This window comes from Cyprinodon tularosa, unplaced genomic scaffold (genome assembly GCF_016077235.1).
Source record: "Cyprinodon tularosa strain WSP-4 unplaced genomic scaffold, ASM1607723v1 ctg1105, whole genome shotgun sequence".
NCBI lineage: Eukaryota > Metazoa > Chordata > Actinopteri > Cyprinodontiformes > Cyprinodontidae > Cyprinodon > Cyprinodon tularosa.
The window spans coordinates 170,626-195,507 of NW_024037900.1; the positions used below are offsets into that span (position 1 = coordinate 170,626).

General features: G+C 40.7%; 1 pseudogene; it reads right to left on the reverse strand.

Moving 5' to 3' along the window:
* LOC119791753 overlaps positions 1 to 21,657 on the reverse strand; it is an 88,419-nt pseudogene extending 66,762 nt beyond the window's left edge.
* Between the last annotated feature and the right edge of the window lie 3,225 nt (positions 21,658 to 24,882).

Sequence of the window (24,882 nt, forward strand, 5' to 3'; positions counted from 1 at the left end):
CAAGCCTACGAGATCGCATCTAAAACAGCAGCTCGGGAAGCTCTACGAGGCAAGAAAGGTTATGACAAAAGAGCATATGGAGCCGACTTGCAACAGGGTGGACGAGTCCTTGTACGTAACCTGTCAGAGAGGGGTGGCCCTGGGAAACTGCGGGCCTACTGGGAACCGAAAGTGCATGTGGTGGTGAGAAGGAGGAGCAGTGACAGCCCAGTGTATGAAGTGGAGCCAGAGGGAGGAGGTAAGAGACGTGTGTTGCATCGAAACCTCCTACTCCCATGTGACAGTCTGCCCCTGGAAAAACCAGAACCAGGCCCTGCTAAACGACAAGAGAGGATACCAACATGGACAGAAAGAAGGAAACAGCAAATCCCCGAACCAGAGGAGGATTCGGACAGTGATGAAATTGAGCTGGTGTGCCGTTTCCCAGACGACCAGGAAGTAAGAAGGCAGAGAACTGTGGACTTGGATCCAGAGGCGGAGCCATTTACACCATCACACACCCTGCAAAATCGAGTGCCAGATCTGGAAGATGGAACGATGGCTCAGGAGGACGCAGAGACTGACAACAGAGGCATCGCAGCTGACGGAGGCAAGGTGAACGACACTACAGAGGCCAGGGAAAGTCTGCAAGAGTCGTCAGAGGAGAATGATCCTGACCCTCCACCAGTGAAAAGCTACCCCCAGCGACATCGGCACCGTCCCCAGATTCTGACCTACAATGCCTTGGGTGAGCCAACGTGGGTGAAAGCCGGTGCGGAGAGCCTGCCAGTCGTGAGTATGACTCCAGCCTGCAAACCACCAACCATGTGGCGTCCATGGACATCTCTGGATACTGAGGTAATGGGTTGAACTCACACAAACTAGCTGCAAGAAAATTGACTCAAAAGGTAAAAGGACAATGGTGAAATTGGATGGAGTGAAGAGACGCTTCCAGGAGAATGTATTGAAGTAGGAGGTGGTGCCCTGAAAACAACGTGGGCTACATTAATAATTGGCAATCCTTTTGGGGAAAGCCTGGTCTGATTCGGAGAGACGGCATCCATCCCACTTTGGATGGTGCAGCTCTTCTTTCTAGGAATCTGGCCACATTTATTAGTCCTCCAAAACCCTGACCACCCAGGGTGCAGACCAGGAAGCAGAGTTGTAGTTTAACACACATCTCTGCAGCTTCTCTACTGTTACCCACTCTTTACTCCATCCAGACAGTGTCTTGCCCACGACCAAAATCTAATAAATTAGCAAAGATTCCCAAAGGAGTAAATCATGATAATCTAATTAAAATCAAAATAACTCCAATTGGGGAAAAAGTTAAAACAATTAAATGCGGTCTGTTTAACATAAGATCGCTTTCCTCTAAAAGTCTACTAGTTAATGACTTGATTTGTGATAATCACATTGACTTGTTTTGCCTTACAGAAACCTGGCTGCAGCAAGAGGATTATGTGAGCATAAATGAGGCAACTCCTTCAAGCTATTTAAATTTTCACATCCCCAGAAGTTCTGGGCGAGGAGGAGGAGTAGCAACAATCTTCGAGTCTGACTTACTGATTACTCCCAAAACAATTAATACCTACAACTCTTTTGAACATTTAACCCTTAATTTCCCTGATCCAAATTTCAAGGCAAGAAAACCTCTTCTTTTTGTAACTTTGTATCGTCCACCAGGTCCTTACTCTGAATTTTTAGATGAGTTTTCAGAGTTCCTTTCTGATTTGGTATTAAATACTGACAGGGTCATCATAGTGGGAGATTTTAACATCCATGCTGACATTGAAGGCGATAGCTTAAGAGCAGCCTTTAATGCTATCTTAGACACTATTGGCTTTGTTCAAAATGTGAATAGTCCCACGCATTCTCATCTTCATACTTTGGATCTTGTGCTGACATACGGCATAGAATGTGAAGAAATAACAGTATTTCCTCACAACCCTGTCCTCTCTGACCACTTTCTAATAACCTTCAGGATTACTTTAACAGAGTTCTCCTCCCCCAAAAGAAGGTTCAATTTTAGTAGATCTTTATCAGATAGTGCAGTTATAAATTTTAAAGAATCTGCTTCACTTTCTCTCTGCTCTGTGTCACTGAGCAGTGCTGCAGAGTGCAAAAGCTTAGCTTATTCCCCTTCACAGGTTGATGATTTTGTTGAGGGGGTTGCTAGTTCTCTGTGTACTGCCTTAGACAACGCAGCTCCTTTGAAAATGAAAACCGTTAAAAATAGAAAGCTTGCTCCTTGGTTTAATGCAGAGCTGCGTACTTTGAAGCAAAATGCTAGGAAACTGGAGAGAAAATATCGCTCCACAGGCCTGCGAGAGTCCTTCCTAGTCTGGAAAAATGGTTTACTGCTGTATAAGAGGACCCTTTGTAAAGCAAGAGCAGCATACTTCTCCTCATTAATAGAGGAGAATAAGAATAATCCTAGATTTCGTTTTAATACAGTTGCCAAACTCACCCAGAGCCATAGCTCTGTTGAACCGTCCATTCCACCTGCTCTTAGCAGCAATGATTTTATGGGATTCTTTATAAATAAGATTGATCTTATTAAAAATAAGATCATAAGCACTCCTCTATCCGCGATTGTACCTGAGGTAGTCATGGAATCTGAACCGGGTTTAGACTGCTTTGATCCAGTTGAACTCTCTGAATTAGCAAAATTATTGTCTTCATCTAAGCCTTCAACTTGTATGTTAGATCCAGTTCCAACCAGGTTATTTAAGGAGGTATTCCCTTTGATCTCCTCCTCCATTTTAGATGTGATTAATCTATCTCTGTTACAGGGATATGTACCTAAAGCTTTTAAGATTGCTGTAATTAAACCTCTGCTTAAGAAACCGTCTCTTGACCCAGATGACTTGGTCAATTATAGACCTATATCCAATCTTCCTTTCTTATCCAAAATTCTTGAGAAAGTAGTTGCCAAACAAGTTTGCGATCACTTCCACCATAATGAACTTTTTGAAGAGTTTCAGTCTGGCTTTAGAGCTCATCATAGCACTGAAACAGCTCTGGTGAAAGTCACTAATGATATTCTCATGGCCTCAGATAATGGACTTGTATCTGTGCTCGTCCTGTTGGATCTTAGTGCTGCATTTGATACAGTTGACCATAATATTCTTTTAGAAAGACTTGAATATTTTGTTGGAATTAAAGGAACAGCACTAGACTGGTTTAAATCTTATCTATCTGATCGAATTCAGTTTGTTCATGTTAATGATAGATCTTCAACACGCTCAAAGGTTACCTGTGGAGTACCACAGGGATCAGTGCTAGGACCAATTCTCTTTACTTTATACATGCTCCCAATTGGTAGAATTATTAGACAGCATGGGATTAATTTCCACTGTTATGCTGATGATACCCAGCTATATCTGTCTATAAATCCAGATGAAGCTAACCCATTACATAGATTACAGGCATGTCTTGAAGACATAAAAACCTGGATGACTCTTAATTTTCTGCTTCTGAATGCAGACAAAACAGAAGTTATAGTCTTTGGACCAGAGTCTCTGAAAAAGAAACTGATTAGCCAGTCACTTCATTTGGATGGGATTAAACTGATTTCAGATAATAAAGTAAAAAATCTTGGTGTTATTTTTGATCAGGACCTGTCATTTAAATCCCATATCAAAGAGGTTTCTAGAATTTCCTTCTTTCATCTGAGGAACATTGCAAAAATTAGAAATATCCTGTCCAGGGGTGATGCTGAGAAACTAGTCCATGCATTTGTTACTTCAAGGCTGGACTATTGTAATTCTTTACTATCAGGAAGTCCACAAACTGTAGTTAAAAGCCTTCAGCTGATCCAAAATGCTGCAGCCAGAGTTCTAATGAAAATGAAAAAGAGAGATCATATCTCTCCTATCCTGGCTTCTCTTCATTGGCTTCCTGTTAAATCAAGAATAGAATTTAAAATCCTCCTTCTCACATATAAAGCCTTAAATGGCCAAGCTCCATCTTATATCAGAGATCTGATTGTTCCTTATGTTCCTAACAGAGCACTTCGCTCTCAATCTGCAGGTTTACTAGTGGTTCCTAGAATTTCTAAAAGTAGAATGGGAGGCAGATCTTTTAGTTATCAGGCTCCTCTCCTGTGGAACCAACTACCAGTTTTAGTCCGTGAGGCAGACACCCTGTCTACTTTTAAGGCTAGGCTTAAAACTTTCATTTTTGATAAAGCTTATAGTTAGGGTGGCTCAGGTTATCCTGAGCTATCTCTATAGTTATGCTGCTATAGGCTTAGACTTTTGGAGGACATAGGGACCCCCATTTCATCATTCTGCTTCATTCTCTCTCTGTTCTCCTATTCTGCAGAATCTGTTAGTTCAATCTCTAACCTTCTGCTCTCTCTGCTTTTCCTCAGAGTAGCTTTGCCTCGTCTGTTCCTGTTTGGCTGTGACGTCATCCTGGAAAAAACATCAGCTGTGCTGCTTCTATCAACACCCTTGTTAATAGATGTTGGAGATCGGCCTGTTTTCCAGTGTGGTCCTGTTTCTCTGACCGTGACTGAGTGGATGTGCTCTCTTCGTCCTCTGGCATGGGAGCTGCCTTGGAGCTCGTCTGCCTGGCTGTGTGTTTCCTGGACGGGGCCGCCTTTTACAGCTGCTTTTTGTATCTCTGCTTCTGTCTCCTTGAACCCCAGTGGGCCTCGGCAGATGGCCGCTCACACTGAGCCTGGTTCTGCTGGAGGTTTCTTCCTGTTAAAAGGGAGTTTTTCCTCTCCACTGTCGCTACAAGCATGCTTAGTGTGGGGGATTGTATTTGAGTCAATGAGTCAATGCAATCAACTGGTTTTCCTTAGATAGAAAACTTTGTATCAATTTGACTGTATGATCTGGTTGAACTGTAAAGTGCCTTGAGATGACATGTGTTGTGAATTTGGCGCTATATAAATAAACTGAATTGAATTGAATTGAATTGAAGTAGTACTGTGCAGATAGAGACGGGTAACAGACTAAAAGAACTGAGGCCGATATGAGTTCTGTTACATGAGAGTGTTGATCCAAATAGGATCTAAAGTACAGTAGCTGATGTTTACTGGTATTAGGGCTAAATTGTCCAGATACTTTGATGAATGAGTACTAATTGTATGTCATGTCAATGGCGACACAAAAAAAAAAAGTAATACCATGTTATCAGTAAGAAACTTCAATATGTGGCATGGTACATTTTGGGTATCAGAAATGTCTGTGGACATTTGTTATTGGGGAGGAGAGTGTGGCATACAGAGCCATCAGTAGGTTAAAATATCCACCCCATAATCAAAAACATGTTAAATCTGATATAAATGTACCACTGTTTATGTTCAAATTGTGGTGAATTTATTTTCTAATAAGTACAGGTGATTTTGTGATTTCGAAATTAGTTATTGAACAGAAGTCACTGTCGACCCCTGACCAGCAGAGGGCGCGTTCGCCACACTGTGTGTTCTCGGTCATTCAGAGAATGAGGACACGTATAAACTGTGAAGCTGATGTGTGGCGAACTCTGATTCTAATATCAACATTTTTGGCTCTTTGCAGGTAAGAAGGGAGGGTGGAAACTGTGAGTTGATTTGCGAATATGTCCGATGTAAGTTAGTGATCTCAGCTGATTTGTGGCGTTGTTGTTGATATTGTTCAGCCATCTGAAAGAAGTTAGCTTATAGTTAGCATGGGTTGCTAGCTACCGTGAGTGAGCGCGAGGCTGGAGAGGAAACAATAACTCTCTGCTCGGGAGTAGTTGGTCAAGCTGAGTAAATAATCTAAAGTAAGGCATGATTGATCTAATTAACAGATATCTGAATCAGTTTACAATGTTTGTTAAATATGATTGGTTGACTGTATTTGAGAAAATATGCTATAGAAGGATAAACTTTTGTTTAATATTAGCTGAGAACATGATTTATTGTTTATATTTTGGTGCAGAAGTTTATGATTTTTCTGATTATAATAGATGGTAAGGATATGATTCATTGTTTATATTTTGTTGCAGAAGTTCATGATTTTTCTGTGTTTAGAATATATGCAGAAGCTATGGTTTATTGTGAATATGTTGGTGGAGAAGTTCAAAATGACACTGTGTGTTCTCGGTCATTCAGAGAATGAGGACACGTATAAACTGTGAAGCTGATGTGTGGCGAACTCTGATTCTAATATCAACATTTTTGGCTCTTTGCAGAAGAAAAATAAAGCGGAATTTCAAATTAAATGTGTAGTGGAGACAGCTTCATTCTGTACCACGCTACATTTGCGATCACTTACACCATAATGAACTTTTTGAAGAGTTTCAGTCTGGCTTTAGAGCTCATCATAGCACTGAAACAGCTCTGGTGAAAGTCACTAATGATATTCTCATGACCTCAGATAATGGACTTGTATCTGTGCTCGTCCTGTTGGATCTTAGTGCTGCATTTGATACAGTTGACCATAATATTCTTTTAGAAAGACTTGAATATGTTGTTGGAATTAAAGGAACAGCACTAGACTGGTTTAAATCTTATCTATCTGATCGAATTCAGTTTGTTCATGTTAATGATAGATCTTCAACACGCTCAAAGGTTACCTATGGAGTACCACAGGGATCAGTGCTAGGACCAATTCTCTTTACTTTATACATGCTCCCAATTGGTAGAATTATTAGACAGCATGGGATTAATTTCCACTGTTATGCTGATGATACCCAGCTATATCTGTCTATAAATCCAGATGAAGCTAACCCATTACATAGATTACAGGCATGCCTTGAAGACATAAAAACCTGGATGACTCTTAACTTTCTGCTTCTGAATGCAGACAAAACAGAAGTTATAGTCTTTGGACCAGAGTCTCTGAAACAGAAACCGATTAGCCAGTCACTTCATTTGGATGGGATTAAACTGATTTCAGATAATAAAGTAAAAAATCTTGGTGTTATTTTTGATCAGGACCTGTCATTTAAATCCCATACCAAAGAGGTTTCTAGAATTTCCTTCTTTCATCTGAGGAACATTGCAAAAATTAGAAATCTCCTGTCCAGGGGTGATGCTGAGAAACTAGTCCATGCATTTGTTACTTCAAGGCTGGACTATTGTAATTCTTTACTATCAGGAAGTCCACAAGCTGTAGTTAAAAGCCTTCAGCTGATCCAAAATGCTGCAGCCAGAGTTCTGATGAAAATTAAAAATGGAGATCACATCTCTCCTATCCTGGCTTCTCTTCATTGGCTTCCTGTTAAATCAAGAATAGAATTTAAAATCCTCCTCCTCACATATAAAGCCTTAAATGGCCAAGCTCCATCTGATATCAGAGATCTGATTGTTCCTTATGTTCCTAACAGAGCACTACGCTCTCAATCTGCAGGTCTACTAGTGGTTCCTAGAATTTCTAAAAGTAGAATGGGAGGCAGATCTTTTAGTTATCAGGCTCCTCTCCTGTGGAACCAACTACCAGTTTTAGTCCGTGAGGCAGACACCCTGTCTACTTTTAAGGCTAGGCTTAAAACTTTCCTTTTTGATAAAGCTTATAGTTAGGGTGGCTCAGGTTATCCTGAGCTATCTCTATAGTTATGCTGCTATAGGCTTAGACTTCTGGAGGACATAGGGACCCCCATTTCATCATTCTGCTTCATTCTCTCTCTGTTCTCCTATTCTGCAGAATCTGTTAGTTCAATCTCTAACCTTCTGCTCTCTCTGCTTTTCCTCAGAGTAGCTTTGCCTCGTCTGTTCCTGTTTGGCTGTGACATCATCCTGGAAAGAAACATCAGCTGTGCTGCTTCCATCAACACCCTTTTTATAGATGTTGGAGATCGGCCTGTTTTCCAGTGTGGTCCTGTTTCTCTGACCGTGACTGAGTGGATGTGCTCTCTTGACCCTCTGACATGGGAGCTGCCTTGGAGCTTGTCTGCCTGGCTGTGTGTTTCCTGGACGGGGCCGCCTTTTACAGCTGCTTTTTGTATCTCTGCTTCTGTCTCCTTGAACCCCAGTCGGCCTCGGCAGATGGCCGCTCACACTGAGCCTGGTTCTGCTGGAGGTTTCTTCCTGTTAAAAGGGAGTTTTTCCTCTCCAATGTCGCTACAAGCATGCTTAGTGTGAGGGATTGTATTTGAGTCAATGACTAAATCAACAATCAATCAACTGGTTTTCCTTAGATAGAAAACTTTGTATCGATTTGACTGTATGATCTGGTTGAACTGTAAAGTGCCTTGAGATGACATGTGTTGTGAATTTGGCGCTATATAAATAAACTGAATTGAATTGAAATTGTATGTCTGGTGAATGTGAAGAATTGACATTAAAGCTGACTTTGACTTTGCAATGTTATAGGCCTACTGCATATTGCACTGCATGAAAAGTGAGATTTTCGTCCCCGTAAACCCCCGCAGATCTACCTGATTTTCGTCAGTTTCCGACAATTTGCAACCCGTGCTTGTCCGCGTTTGTCGTGCCACAAATTGTCGGAAACGGACCATGACGTATGTGGAGAGCGATCAGCTGTACTAATGGCCCTAATTAGCATATGAATGCAGCAAACCCGCGCGGCTGGCCAGGTCTGGCTTGAATAACCGTCTCAGTATTGGCTGAAACCACTATTCTCAAACAAATGAAATCGCTCGTGATTGGCAGCAAAACCACACGTGGCCACGCCAGGCTTTAATTTTCTTACTGAGTATTGGACGGAACCACTTCTTTTTAAGCAAGTAAAGTCGCTCGTGATTGGTTGGCATATATATATATATTTACATATAAATGTACATATATTTATTCATATATATATATTTATTCATTCATATATTTATTCATTCATATGGTGTGTATTTATGTTATCCTACACTACTACACAATTATTATGCTACCATCAAGGACATGAATGAATTTATACAGGAAATGAACATTTGCCAGGAAGTTGTTTATGCAAAGAGCTTTATTGAAACACACACACAACTATATACAACGCGTATCCAAACACATGCGTTTCTAAAAATTGTGAGGCGACGGTAGTCTGTGAAAAAAAAAAAAAAGTACAGCTATGGTCGGTATTTATCCGTATCCATGTCCTTTTACCGCAGAATGAAAGCATATTCTTTAAATCTTACCCCTGCTCCGGTTCATAGCGCGTGCAATTAGTCTCCGAGTTGTTAAGACGGCGTACTGCTTCCTGTGAATCACAAAAAATACACTTTAATAAAGCTTTAGGCTAGGCTGCTTTTAGCTTACCTAGCTAGGCTAGGTTGTCTTTAGCTTGCCTAGCTAAGCTAGGCTGCTTTTAGCATAGCTACCAGTAATCGAACATATATTTACCGCTAGCGTGGCGTTGTGCACCCGTCTTCTCTTCCTCGAGTTCGTATATCCCGCAAAGTTGCTCGACTGCAGAGCCGCCATCTTGTCCTCTATGGACGGCAACCTGGAGTGCATTGAATTCTCCAGCTGAGTGAGCCGCTCATTCATGTCGGCAGTATGCCGGGTAAGCTGACAGTCCGCTGATAGCAATCAGCAGTTTCTTCTCGTCAGTCTGCGGGCTGGCCGAAAGTTGTGGACTAAGAGCAGTTGGAGGCGAGTTGAACGCGAGACGTCGTGCAGCCATTGTTCACGTAACAACAAAATACAAACACGGTAACTGGAAATGAAGTTCTTCTGAGTATAGTAACACAAACATGTCTGCTTATATGCTGGTCTCGCGAGTAGTCGTAGTGCACAAAAGCTCACACGTAATTGGACGATGGGGGCGAAGGCTCATCAGGCTCCTCCAATCACATACTACGTCATTGTTATACGGAAGGACTCGCGAGAAGAGCTTGCGTCGCTCCATTCTGGAAGGTGGTGGTAATGCACATAGATATCCATAATAAATTATTATGGATATCTATGGTAATGCACCTATAAATTGTTTGCCAAATGGTAATGGTGATTTTCTAAGTTTGGAGGATTTTAACAGGAAGTTTAGAAACGATTGTTCACTAAGAATTTATAAGAAAGTTTTACGTAGTATCCCTGATGTCCTCATTCATTCTATTAAAAACAGTTTACCTAATTCCTTTATTCCTAGACTCCATAAGATTGAATTTGAGCAGGTGGACATTAGAGATAATAAATGCAACAACAAGTTTTTGAATCAATATTCTATAAATAATATGTAACCAGGAAGAACAAAAAGCACAGCTCTCTTACAAAATTTTAAGAAATCTATGATAGTCAAAATTAGGACAAATTATTTGAAATTCCCAATTCCTCCTAAATATAAAGAATTACAATTTAAAATAATAAATAACATATATCCTTCAAATGAGTTTTTAAGAGAGAGATTTAAGTTTAATGTTGAGAATTGTGGCTTTTGTACAACTCAATTGGAAACAACTAAACATCTTTTTTATGAATGTAAAGAAGTATTAAACTTATGGGATCAACTTCGAACCTTTCTGTCTTCTAAAACAATAAATTTAGATTTTATTTCCTGGCAAAACATTCAATTCGGTTTATCCATTAAAGAAAAAAAAATTGGAATTTTTAATCAATATTCTAATAATTGTAACAAAGTATTATATCCATAAATGTCGCTATGCAAAATGCTCCCTCTCAATCTCTGCTCTCAAAAATGAACTTTCCCTTTTCAAAAGATGTCTGAGAAAGATGCAAAATTTAAATGCAATTAAATTGTTTGAGTTAAAGGAGAAGTTCACTTTTTAACACTTTAAGCCCATTTTCTGTAGTGTCCAGGATGAAATCGAATGATCGACACCAAAGTTTTGACAATTGGTCCTGTCTCTGCTTTTTGGCTCATTTAGAATCACCCCCTGGCTGCTTTAGAATGGCTTCCATAGAGCATGTCCGATAATGTCCTTAAAACAACCTTAAACGTTCTTTTTTTTAAATATGCTACTCACCGGGTCGTCAGCGCTGTTCAATGACGTTCCAAAAAAAGTTTCGTGAAGAAAAAACGTTCCTGTAGTGTTTTATTTAGCATTTTGTAAATCCCATTGAGTTCTGTTGGAATAGTCAATATTCCTCCGCCACCGGAAACGGAAATGGGGCCTGTTTACACAGTTGAAGTCTTTTCGCTTCACTCTGTGTACTCCGACGTCGAGGTGCTAACGTCTCTGTTAAACACTTTAAAAAACTCTGAAAATGGAATACGAAAGGTGGATTCTTGATTCTCGACGTCGGAGTACACAGAGTGAAGCGAAAAGACTACAACTGTGTAAACAGGCCCCAAAATGTGGTTTGTTGTATATATATATATATATACATAAAAATTGTTTGTATATCTGGAGCATGTAACAAAAGCAATTGTAAATGTTCTGGCTCTACTATTTGTGTCTACTGCCTAAATTGCTTTTTTTAAAGTTTGAAACAGGGTAGGATCATGGAGGAACCATCAGATTAACACATTTCTTTGTCAACTTAATAAGAAGTTGAGCGAGCGCTCGACTAAACGAGCTAAGCAGTATCTCAGGGCTTCTTATAATAAAATTGGCAGTCAGTCAGTTAATCCTGGTCAGCACATTATATAGAGGTGATCTAAAAACATAATTTCAGACTGAGGTTATAAAAGCTGTTAGTGTTCACCCATCACCAGCTGTTGTTTAGAAATTATACCTTTTATGTACTCCTGGCAGCTAGTTTGCAAGGAGCACCCACACACTCTTTGACTAAAGCATTGCACATAAGTTTAACACCCTGCAATAAAACGAGAAAAACAGTTGGGCTCTGGGTAGATAAAGTGCTTAAGATATTATAAAGATATTCAGAAAGATGGTGGTTGATACTGGAAGAGATAATTTGGTAATTATTATGCTATAGAGCCAGTAACAATCTAGCTCTGTTCAGCCTTGGAACTGTCCATCCATCCATCTTCGCCCACTTATTCCATCCAGGTCATGGTGGGGCCGGTGCCTGTCTCCTGCAGTATCTAGGCGAGAGGTGGGATTCACCCTTGGACAGATGCCAGTCTGTCGTAGGACGCCTTTGAAATGCTTTGGTTCAAAATTCCACTACCGTATTTTCACGACTATAAGGCGCACTTAAACGTCTTTTTTTTTCCTCAAAATGTGCGGTGCGCCCTATGGTGCTGTGCGCCCTATGTGTGTTGTAACTGCGACTTTTGAGACCACCTCATTGAGGAGATGATGAAAGAGTGGCTGAATGTAAGGAGACCAGGTGTTTTTTTTTCCACCCCTCACCATCGCTGTTAATATGTAACTCCATGCGTGCCCATCTCACAGCTGATGTGAAAAACATGGGGAAACAAATTAACGCTGTGCTCGCTGTTCAACCGCTCGACATCGGTGTGAACCGGACCCAGCAGGTGCAGCAGAAGCAGCGAGTTTACATGCAAAGTCAATGGTTGACGCGCGTATAGGTGCAGCAAAAGGTCCTGCAGCGCGTTTTGGTGCAGCACGTCGGGAGCGTTTAAGCATCTGACGCACCGCCAACGCGCTGCTGCAGCTCAGTTGGAAAAATTGAAGTTTTGCTGCTGGACGCGCCGCATCAACCAATCAGAGAAGCTGATCTGGGAGCTGACAGCGAGACAGTACTGTGCTCTGATGACATATGATATTAACGCAAATGAAAAGGCTCGGTGGATGCGTGGCTGAGACAGGTGTATGTGAGAAGACTAGGTGGTTTTTTCCACGCATCACCATCGCTGCGTGCCCATCTCACAGCCGATGTGAAAAAAAGATGAATCAAATGAACGCTGTGCTCGCCGTTATCCCGGGGGGTCTGACAAAGGAACTTCCACCGCTTGACATCGGTGTGAAGCGGCCGTTCACAGTAAGGCTGCGAGCGGCGTGGGAGCGATGGATGACAGACGGAGACCACAGTTTCATGATAAATGGAAGGCAGCGCCGGGCAAGTTACGCCACCGTTTGCGGATGGATTGTAGATGGACTGTGTCTGCTGGCTCTGTTGTTCAAGCTTTTGCAAAAGCCGGCATTATTTCTGAGGAGCTGCGCTGCTCGGAAAGTGACTCTGACAGCGAAGATGGGAAACTGGCATGTCTGATTTAGCGCAGCTGTTTTATTCAGAGGAATGCTGAGGATAACAGAGGATGATGACTTTGATGGGTTTGATTAATACTTTGTAATAAATACATGAATAAAGCACAATCATACTCAGTTTTGCTCCCGCTCTATTTTTTCTACCTGAAAACTTAATTCAACAGCAGCCTGTGGGCGCGTCTCCTCCTCTTCAGCGCGGTGGCTGGCAGGTGTTTTTTCATCTAAATAATCTAAATCTTGCAGCTATTTGCTGTGATCAGTGGGAATAAAGTAGTTTTAATATGTTTTTAAGTGAGAAAGGCCACCTGAAAACTTAATAATTGCAGTCAGTTCATCCAGATTATCTATTTCTGTCGGAGGCGCTCAGACCCCCACATACCAGCGGTGCGCCGACAGGAGAAATCCTTTCGTTCACCGCGGCTGCTGGCAGGTGTTTTTCATCTAAATAATTTTAGCTGCAGGCACCAGGATACCGGTAATAAAAGCAAACATATTCTGTCGGCAGGTTTCAGGATTTTAAGTTAATTTAGGAGTGATCACAGCGCTGTGTCATCTGCGATGTGTCTGTCTCACGGCCAGCTGCCAGGTTTGATTAATACTTTGTAATAAATACATGAATAAAGCACAGTCATACTCAGTTTTGCCCCCGCTGTATTTTTAAATACGCAGTAGAGGTATTTAAAGGTAGTAGAGGACATGCACCTGTATATAAAAAACGCGCCCTATAGTCCGGTGCGCCTTATGTGTGTGTTAAATACAGAAATGGGACACATAACTGAGAGTGCGCCTTTTAGTCCGGTGCGCCTTATGGTCGTGAAAATACGGTAATTCTTTGAAGGCTTGTTCTGTTGCAGCAATGTTACTGTTGTAGGAATCCTTATTTCAAAAGTGCATAGGTCTCAGCTTCATGCATAGTTTGCTTAGCAGTTAAGGTGAAGTGCACCAAGTTCCTGAAGATGTACAGAAGGAGAGATAAACTTTAAATAGAACTTTGTCAACCATTTAGGGAAAAGGGAAAAATCTGTTCATCTAAAAAGGATGCATATAAAAAATATCTTCACTCAAAGCAAAATTACATGACTCCAAAAGTATTAGTCAAACAGAGAAAAACATAATAACAGATTTGGCTGGAAAGCACCCAAACGTGGTATCAGCTACAGAAGCTAATCTGTAGCTGATACCATATTAGGTCAAAACTTTTTTTTTTATTTAACTGCAACGCACTGTGACATATTGTCCATTTATAGAGTTGATAATATTCAGAAAATGAGAATATTCAGGCCCTTGAGACGTTTAAAGCTGTGTTACTGTGTGTCGATACATTCAGGATCAGCATTCAGGATCAATCATCACTGAAGATAAGGTTGTGTTGCATGTTTAAATACGCTGAAGAATCAAATAATTACAAAAACATTAAAGTCCAAACATGATTTATGAAACTGAAGCACTAAAACATCACATAGTTATCTTTTTTGTGACTTTAATGGTACCAACTACATGGTACACAGTGAACCGAGTAAAGTTCTCAAATTCAGAACCTGACTTTGTTCAAGAGGTGCTATGTGGTACATGAAACCCTCACTGGTAAACTATGCTGGAAATACCCAGAATGCATTACAGGAGTATCACCTATCAGGAGTCATTGCTTTATGTGCAATTTCTTTAAAATCATTGGTTCAGTTTACCTAATAGAAAACCTGTCAAGTCCACAGATTGTTAACAAAACTGAATGCTGTCTATAATAGTTGAACAGCTCAGTAGTTTGCAGCACATCAGGAAGTGCAGGTAGGAAATAAATCTGGAAACCCCCAGAAAAAGGTGCACTGTTTAGTGCATATTGGATGCTTTGTTAGTGGCATCTGTGCTGAGTGGGTAAACTCAGGTAACATCCTTTGCTTCAGCTCACCATGTTGATCCTACTGGTCAGGTTCCGTTAAGCAGCTCCTTCTACTGTCAACCCAGTGTCGCCCACAGAACCCTGAGATGTTAAGTTTAGTCCAAGCACATCTTGTCATGCCTAAGTATTTTTTTTTCCATGCTCTTCTTCTGTCATTTAAATATTTTTTTGCCGTAAGGAGAGATCTCTGTTTAATGCCTAGACAGATATCAGCAAATCGTTCCTTTTCTTAAATAGAAGGGATGTATTAGAAGAATGTTTGGGTTCCACTTTTGTAATCTTTGCAAATTGTGTGACTAAAGGCTGATTTATATTCAGTAACCAGGTCTGTGTGTGTGTTGCTAGTTAACACAAATTTGCCCCCGTCCCTTCAGCAGACACTCTGGTACACCTCTCCATAACTATAAGTGACCGCAGACAGTGCCGCAGACAGGAGGCCTCTGATTGGTCAAATCTATATCCATTCTACACTATGCCTATTTCCTGGTTGGTACCTTACCCGCTTGTTTTGTTTGTATGACCTCCATTGTAGAAAATGACTCGTGAAGATGGACCAGCTGGAAGGGCGAGGTGCAGAGAACGCTGGGACCCTTTTTCTACCTTGATCCACGCTCTTTTTCGCCCTCATGTTCCTCCATTGACGCAGTAATTTGCCCCCACTGCCTCACCGCCTCGGCCGTATCTAGACCCACATCTAGTTCATGATTGTCCCTCTTGCTTTGTGGAGTGGATAAACATAGCACAGACCACGCTTCAATATTGGGCATAAATCAGAAATATCTGCATCAGTCCTGCGACATACTGCTGCGGGAGGATAACCAGCCCTTAAGAGTCAGTAAACTTGGCAGTATATATTGAGTACTACTGAATTGTCTGTTTAACCTCTGATATTATTAATATAACATTATAAGGTCAGCCTTTAAAAAAAAACCCTCATGGTCATTTTCCCCCTTTGAAAGTGAATAAATCTACTTCATTCACTTCAAGCATTGTTTTTTCCCCTCCTGTTTCCTAAATTCCCATAATTTACACTAAAACAGGTTCAAATGTTCAGCGCTTAGATCTTAGTTGTTCCCAGAGCAGATCCAAACACCTACCAAAGCCCCCAATAAGCAGAAGTGTCAAGTAACAAAGTACAAAAACGTTGTTACTGTACTTAAGTACACTTTTTGGGTATCTATACTTTACTCAATTTTTCTTCCTACTTCTGACTTCTACTCATTACATTTTAACACAAGTATATATATACCGTAATAGTTATTGTCAACAGGGAGCTACAATCTTTGTCACTTTGAGGGTTTTGAGTTGTAGAAATTCTAGCCAATCTGCCAATTAGTTTTTTGTCAAATAAACCCTTGAATAAAAAAAAAAATGTTTGAGGCCAAAAGTTTTAAATAAAAAGAAGTGTACTTGTTCTAGGCTGAGAATCAATTTAGACATCTTTGGTTTCCAGATTATAAAGTTATTAAGTTCGAACATTAGGTGCAGAAATTCACACCACAATGTCATTTTCCATCAGCTTAGAAGTATGGAAACCCCTTGCATTAAAAAAAAAACATTTTGAGCTCATAGACTTCAAGTTTAAAGTCGTTGACTACTTTAAATTAAAAGTCTTGGTTTTTGATCACCATTTATCTTAGAATGGAGGATGGGATGGATAATGTAATGTTCGTGCTGCTCCAAACTGTTGCAATATAAGAAAATAACTGGCCTTCAGCTCTCAACATGTCTCATAGTTGCTTAAAAAAACATAAGCCTCAATTTACTCATCTGTCTAAAATCTGACCCACATATATGCTGAAAAAAATGGATCAGGGTTCCTCTATTGAAGTCCGGGCGTAATTTGTCCTGCACTCTTTAGATGTGTCTGCTTCCAAGCGCCTGAATCAAATGGCTAAATTATCTGCTCAGTGTGACATCATGACTCCTCCTAAATAGAGTTAAGAATAAGAACACTTAGACTAAACCGACATTCTTTCTGTTAAAAGGGAGTTTTACCTCTCCACTGTTGCTGCATCATCACACATTCAGTTTATTTCAATAGTGCCCATTAACAACACATATCATCCCAAGGCACTTTACAGAGACAATTCCACCAGATCATACAGTCAGATTGGTTGAAAGTTTTCTATCTAAGGAAACCCAGTTGATTGGTTCCAGTCATTGACTCGAAAGCAATCCCTCACGCCAAGCATGCTTGTAGCGACAGTAGAGAAGAAAACTCCCTTTGAAGAGAAAGAAACCTCCAGTAGAACCAGGCTCAGTGTGAGCGTCCATCTGCTGAGGCCTACTGGGGTTCAAGGAGACAGAAGCAGACATGAAGAAAGAAGCAGAGATATAAAGGTAATGTCAAACAGGTTCACACAGCCAGGATAGTGCTGGCAGTATGTTAGGAGTTATGCTACCTATCAATAGCTCAATTATACAGCCATTTAACCATTCCCTATAATTGTATAAGTTTAACTTTTGTTTTTGTAGTTCTTTTCCAGAAGGCTATAGTACCAACAGACAATAAAAATGACAAGACTTTCTAAAGTTTGAATGTATTGTGTAATGCTGTTGGTAGAGGTAAAGGCTGACTAGATTCTGCATCGCAGTCTGAATGTTCTTTTCTACTCTGGAAAGTGTTCTTTTTGTTGACCATGCAGAGTGTGAAGGAATAGGAGTAATATACAGGAATTAGAAGCTAAAATTTGATAGAAATTGAAAGGAGTCAGATTCTCCAGAGTCCTGCTTGTTAGGAATGGTCTGTTTGTGTGTTTCCTTCTCTCCACCACCAGGAGGTACCTTGTCCTCGTTGGGCCTCCCTGCACACCTGCAGCTCATTGGACCATTTTCTGGAGGAGTATTTGAGCAGTGGGCTGTCACTACCTCGGCGCCAGAGTGTTTGCCACTTTTGGATACTCTAGCCAAGCTGAGATTAGCTGAGTCTGACCCAGCCTTGATTCTCTGAGTCTAATGAGTCTTTGTCTTTGCTCTTTGGCAGGAAGCCTTTCCTGAGTAACTGGATAACCTGGACCTTCGTCCCCTGGAAGGAAAGACTTAGTTCACACTGAGCAGAAGAAAACCTCCACATTATCCGTTCAAGTTCCCATCGTAAATCCAAGTGACAGTCCATTACTCCTCTGGGTCCAACGTATGTCTACCTGTCCGCTCTCCAACGAGTTCCCTATTCTCTGGATAATCCTACACAGACAGATTCAAGGACTGACAAGAGCCCCTTCAAACATGAGTCCCTCTCCTGCATAATTTTAACCGCAGCCTCAATTCCCAGGATCCCTAAACTGATCTCTGTGATCTTCCCTTCTTTCTTTCCAGTTCTGGTTCACCAGTTCACTGAGCTCCAGACCCAACCCCTGTAGTCATTACCACAAATAAACCTGTTGAACTTTTCTTCGTGTTCTCTGAGCGGTTTCTCTGCATGTGGGTCAGATTTGTTAAACTGATCATTACACTGCTATTTGACAGAGAGACACAGAAGAGGTCTTCTAAGAGGTAGAAGACACCAGACCTGGTGAAACAGAATTGAGAAACGCTGATATGGATGGGGAAATACAAAAGAAGATCCTGGTACAAGCTTTGAATTAAGCCTTCACCTTACTGTGGACAAGTGATTTTCTTGTTACATCCATAAAGGAATGCAGTCTTCAGTGTTAACAGTATCCTTTCACTTTGGGCCAATCCCCTAAAAATATCTGAACTGCATTAATTTGCTTTTCTAAATGTTTTTACCTTTGTCAGATCAAGATTATATCTCCACAGTTGAGTCTGTAAATCCGTTCTTGCCCTCATTTATCAGCTCAAGCTTAGCAGTTCGTGTATGCCATACTAAGACCTGTGGGTAAGAAGAAAGGCATTAACGAGCAGAAAGCTAGTCAAAATAATGAAATACTAATGCCGAATATTGAGTTTGCAGACAACACCTTATATCTCATATCTAGCAAAAATTTGAACCACTATAGAGAGGGCGTTCACAATCTGATGCAGTGGGGTTCCAGGAAAAAACTGTTTTTGTACACTCTAAAAGACCAAAGAGGTTATATGGTGGATTACTGGGAAACAGGGAGGGCATGGAGCGGGTGGACAGCATGAAGTTGCTGGATTTAAAATCCTCCTTCTCACATATAAAGCCTTAAATGGCTAAGCTCCATCTTATATCAGAGATCTGATTGTTCCTTATGTTCCTAACAGAGCACTTCGCTCTCAATATGCAGGTTTACTAATGGTTCCTAGAATTTCTAAAAGTGGAATGAGAGGCAGATCTTTTAGTTATCAGGATCCTCTCCTGTGGAACCAACTACCAGTTTTAGTCCGTGAAGCACAGATACTGTCTACTTTTAAGGGTAGGCTTAAAACTTTCCTTTTTTGATTAAGCTTAAAGGAATAGTACACCCAAAACATGATTAGCCTTCATTTTCTACTCACCCCCATGCTGAACAACACTCTGGAGTACTTTTTTGATATCTCAAATGTATCTGGAGATCTGGGAGGATTCTTGCTGTCTGCTGACATTCAAATAATGGAGGTCTATTGTGCCCGAGACAGAAAGGTCCATAAAAGTCCACAAAAACGTGTCAATATTCCTCCATACTGCTCGTCCAATGTATTCCAAGTGTCCTGAGTGGGTAGCATCCAGAATTTACTCGAAACGAAGTCATTTAGAATGTTTTTAGAGCATAAACAGTAGTGTATAGGATTTCCTGAAAGCGCGCACATGCGCGATCACGACGCTACGGAAGCCGGCAGACCGGCAGCCATGCTCTCTTCGTCCTCTGGCATGGGAGCTGCCTTGGAGCTCGTCTGCCTGGCTGTGTGTTTCCTGGACGGGGCCGCCTTTTACAGCTGCTTTTTGTATCTCTGCTTCTGTCTCCTTGAACCCCAGTCGGCCTCAGCAGATGGCCGCTCACACTGAGTCTGGTTCTGCTGGAGGTTTCTTCCTGTTAAAAGGGAGTTTTTGGCTCTTCCTTCTCAGAAAGTGTGATTATTTTCTCATCTGCTCACAAATAGAGGGCTAGGATATAAAGCATTCTGTGTCTCAGTGTGAAAGTGTGGTATGGGAGCTGCATGTAAGAGGGAGAAGAAGGACATGGCCGGGGTGATGAGGACAGCAAAAGGGATTGTGGATGCAGTCTATCAGATCTTCTCTGTGTCGGTTATGTAATACTTTTGTCATTTACCTAAAATCCCAAAAACAGAGTCTAAACTGTAGAAAGACGTCTACATTCACTGTAAGCATTTAGATACATCATCATACCTTAGTGCAGTTTAAAGCTTTAGGCTCTAATTCCCTGAGAGTCACCAGTTCCTTCAGTAAGCTGCTCTCCTGATATCCTCCTTTCACCACTTGTAACTTGAAATAAGCCTGAGGTTTGGACAGAATCAGGCTGAGGCTCACTGCAAACCCAGCCATGTCAATGGCAAACAGTCTGTGTGGGTCGAATATAGTTTTCCAGCCATACACCTTGCCTAGAGTGTTTATCTTGGGTGATTCGTATCGTAGGCCACCCACTAATGCCACAGGCCACACAGACACTTTTTTCGTGGACCTCATCTGTAAGATGAAAGCGCAGAGATAAAAAAAAAAAAAAAACTCACAGGAATTTACAGAAATCATTATGACATATTATTAAAACACGTAACAGGAAAGCCAGAGAGCAAAAAACAGATAAACTCTACATACAAAATGTACTAGCTCACCTCTTCAAACAGCTGCAGACTGTATGTGTTGTCATCATCTGCAAAGTAAACGACTCCAGGCTTGCTGAAGTTTAGAGGATAGGTCTCTCTAAGCCACCGCAGGGCCAGGTTCCTCTGCAACGTACCACGTGGTACTCTGGGGTCACCTTTGGCTTTAAAGTTTGAAGGGGTCTCCACATTGAGATGAGTGAAGTTAAGCCCTGTTTCCTGAAGGAAGCGGCTAACTAGAGCAGTCCTATTCTTGGAGTCCTCCACTACGATCCAGTGCAGGTTGGAGACATGAAGCAAAGTGTTGGCCAAACGAGTCAGCTCAGCCTTCTGCACTGGGCGGCTGTAAGTAGGAGTGATGATGTGGAGAGTAGGAAGGGTTTTGGACCAGGGCGGGGGCCGGATGTAAACGTACTCCTTGCGCACCATTGCTGAAATACCAGTTATGAAGTGAGAAGGATTTCTTTAAGGCTCAGGAGTACAATCCACCACTCAGTGTCAGTGAGTGAGGAGCAAAAAGACACCAAGCTACAGCTTCTGTAATTACACATCTATGAGATCTTTGAGGTGAGAATATTGTCTTTTCTTTGGTTAGATTTGACCAACAGCAATATTAAGTCCTAGCACAACAAGAAATCAGTGATGAATGAAATTTGATTATTTCCAGCTTTATCGACTCTTACAAGTTATCAGCAGGTCACATGCTTAAAAGTCCAAGTAATTTTGATCAACAAATACAAAATACCTAAATGCTAACATCATTAAACAACAGATTTAAAACTTGCTTCTCAAATATAAGAGTCAGTTATTTTCAGTATCAGAGAGTATTATATTCATTATCGAGAAGTTAAGTTAGAATAAGCACAAATGTTAAAATAAACCTGATTCTGTTGGGTAATTTAGCAAAACTAAAGCAGAAAGCAAGCTGAACAAATGTCAGAACTTGCTGACAAAGGTTTGCAAAAGGATTTAAAAAGTCAAATTTATGAATAGCGCTAACCAAATATTGATATTTTACCTTTTTGAGCAGCTGAACCAAGGGTGATTTTGGTTTGGTGCCAAAAGAAGATGAGCAGCGCCCAAGGCAACACAATCAATACAATGACAATTATGTCTCGTCTTTTCGGCATCTCCAGTATTCCACTGAATGACCTTCTTGTCTGTAAGAAATACAAAGTGAAGTTTTGTGTAATTTTGATTTCTTATACTTTGATTTTTGTTCAACAAAGATTGAATTTGATTCATTTGTAAGGATTTCTTCAAGATTCTTAAGAGTATAATGGAGGATTTTGGTGAATTTTTGAAACGACCCTCCCTCTCCACTTTAAAAACAAACACACATACACAACCTTGTACATAACCTCCAGGAAAACTCCACACAAAGCATTCTGGGATATATCTGCCTTTTCTGAGGCCTTTCTTTTGTTTTCTTACACTTAGTAGACACTTTTCTCTGACAAACCCTCGGCCATTATCAAAGAACCGCGGTGAGAAAGGTGAGCTTCAATGACTGTCTGAAACCATAGCTCACCACAGATATATACCTGAAAGTGCGCATGCGCAGAAAAAGATAGCTAAATGGGGATGAGCATGCAGGACGGCCTTACATAACCATATCACGAGAATGATTGACAATTAAGAGGAACATTTATTTAGATGATCCACCTGGAAATAAAAGATCCTCCTCCATACCTTTAAATGAAATGATTTTATTATATTAAATGATTTCAAGTTAGTATTTTTTTTTTATCGTCATAATTTTTTTTTAGCAAAATTAGCCCATTTAGAGTTTTGGTTGAGTAATTTGGATGTCATGATGAAAGAAAACTGCAAAGCCAGCCTACAGATCTGGATCTGGAAGTCCAGATCTCCAGACCAACCAGGCTTGAAAACAGGTGGGCACCTCCAAAGGAATGCCTTCCCCTGATGTGTGGCTGGAACAAAGGAAAAACCCCTGCTGTTAGTCTGCCATGCTAAGCTGCTGAATACTGGAGAAAAACTAATGTTTTCCAAAAGTTTCTAGCTAAATGTTTTCTTTTTTCTATGATTCTTGATCATTTCATGTGTCACTATAAAGACTAAGTTTACAATATGAATTGCATGGTAACTGTCTGAGCTATTGTTAGAAAGCTAGTACAAGATTTATTTCAATAAGTGTTTAATTCAATTCAGTTATATATATAGCCCCAATTCAAAACTCACTTATGTAAACCCTTATATAATGTTTATGTGTTTTCTCTATGCTCATTACACTTTGATAACCAAATTATGACCAAAAGTCATTTAATGGAATTCTGTTGTCTGCTTGCTGCTGGCTCACTCAAAGAACACTAAGAATCAATAAACTAAAGGTTATAGGTTCCTGATTAAGCTAAACATCTAATAAAACATTATTTGGCCAAATAATAATTTGGCATTAGCATTTCTTTTGGTTTATAATCTTTTGTCTTTAACATTGGAATCATAACAAGTAAAAGTAAATATGAAGTAAGTTAATATTCATATAAGGAATATAGGATCGTTTATCCATCCATCCATTTTATCCTGCTTACTGTAGACCTTGCCAGGGTCGCGTTGGGGCCGGTGCGTAATCTCAGACAGTCTATGGGCGAGAGGCGGGCTACACCCTGGACTGGTCACCACTCTGTCGCTATTTTTTATGTTTAGTATAATTATACTATTTTTATTCTGCACATCTGCTCCATTCTATAAAAGTAATTTTGTTATATGTTTCGATGAAAAAGTTGCAGTTTTGACCTGTCTGTCTGTCTGTCTGTCTGTCTGTCTGTCTGTCCGTCTGTCCGTCCGTCCGTCCGTCCGTCCGTCCGTCCGTCCGTCGGTCCGTCCGTCCGTCCATCTATCAATCACAGCCTGGTTCTGCGTGAGGTTTCTTCATGTTAAAAGGGAGTTTTTCCTCTCCACTGTCGCTACAAGCATGCTTGGTGTGAGGGATTGCCTTCGAGTCGGTTTTCTGATCTTTCAACTTATAGAAAACTTTGAAAGTTTGACTGTATGATCTGGTTGAACTATAAGTGCCTTGAAATGACAGGTGTTGTAAATAAACTGAATTGAATTGAATTGAACGTGTGAGGAACAGGATGGAAAGCAAAGACAACAGCTGAAATCTCTCTGTAATTAGAAAGCAATCCTGCCTCTTTTCAGTGCAAATTAATATCAGCTGGTTGAGTCACAAATTGTCGTCTATTAAAAGGTTTCTCTAGACTTCTAGTTTCTCAAGACCTTTGCCACCTGAATTTAGACATTGGTTACAGAAGGAATTCTAACCCACCAAGAAAATATTCTTTGAGAAGACATTTAAAGATTTACTTCCAAACAAAGTCTACATTTGGTTGAAAAGTAATAGGTGAATAGCCATAATTTTTTAGGTTGTTGAAAGGACATTGAAAACAGGATTTGCAACATCTTTTCAACATATATTATTGTACTAAAATGGGGAAAAAATCAGATAGGCCAAACACAGCCCAGTTTTCAACAACTATTTCTGGACTAAATCAAGACTAAGATGGACCATTAAAGGAATAGTACACCCAAAACATGATTAGCCTTAATTTTCTACTCACCCCCATGCTGAACAATACTCTGGAGTACTTTTTTGATATCTCAAATGCATCTGGAGATCTGGGAGGATTCTTGCTGTCTGCTGACATTCAAATAATGGAGGTCTATGGTGACCGAGACAGAAAGGTCCATAAAAGTCCACAAAAAACGTGTCAATATTCCTCCATACTGCTCTTCCAATGTATTCCAAGTGTCCTGAGTGGGTAGCATCCAGAATTTACTCGAAACGAAGTCATTTAGAATGTTTTTAGAGCATAAACAGTAGTGTATAGGATTTCCTGAAAGCGCACGCCGGTGCGTTCATGGCGCTACGGAAGCCGGCAGACTAAGCCAGATGAAAGTGCGCATTCAACGTCTGCTCTGCCAATATGAAGAATAGAAAATGAAGGCTAATCATGTTTTGGGTGTACTATTCCTTTAAGATTTAGCCTATAAACATACGTCTAAATGATGTCTGGTGTTTGGAGCGAAACTTCAGTATATACTAGTGAGCACTGTTGGGGCCATAATCTGGAAGTGGAAAGAAACTAATTTTACCCTAAACCGACCAGGTGCTCCACGCAAGATTTCTGACAGAAGAGCGAAAAGAGTTATCAGAAGTGATGTTCAAGACCCAAAGACCACTTGTGGAGACATACAGAAACACCTGGATTTAGCAGGTACAATTGTTTCAATTCAGTCATTGAGCTGGGAACAGCTCACTGACCAGTGTTTACACGGATCAAACGAATCAGCAAGCGACTCACATTAAATCGCCTCGGCTCTGATAAATCATG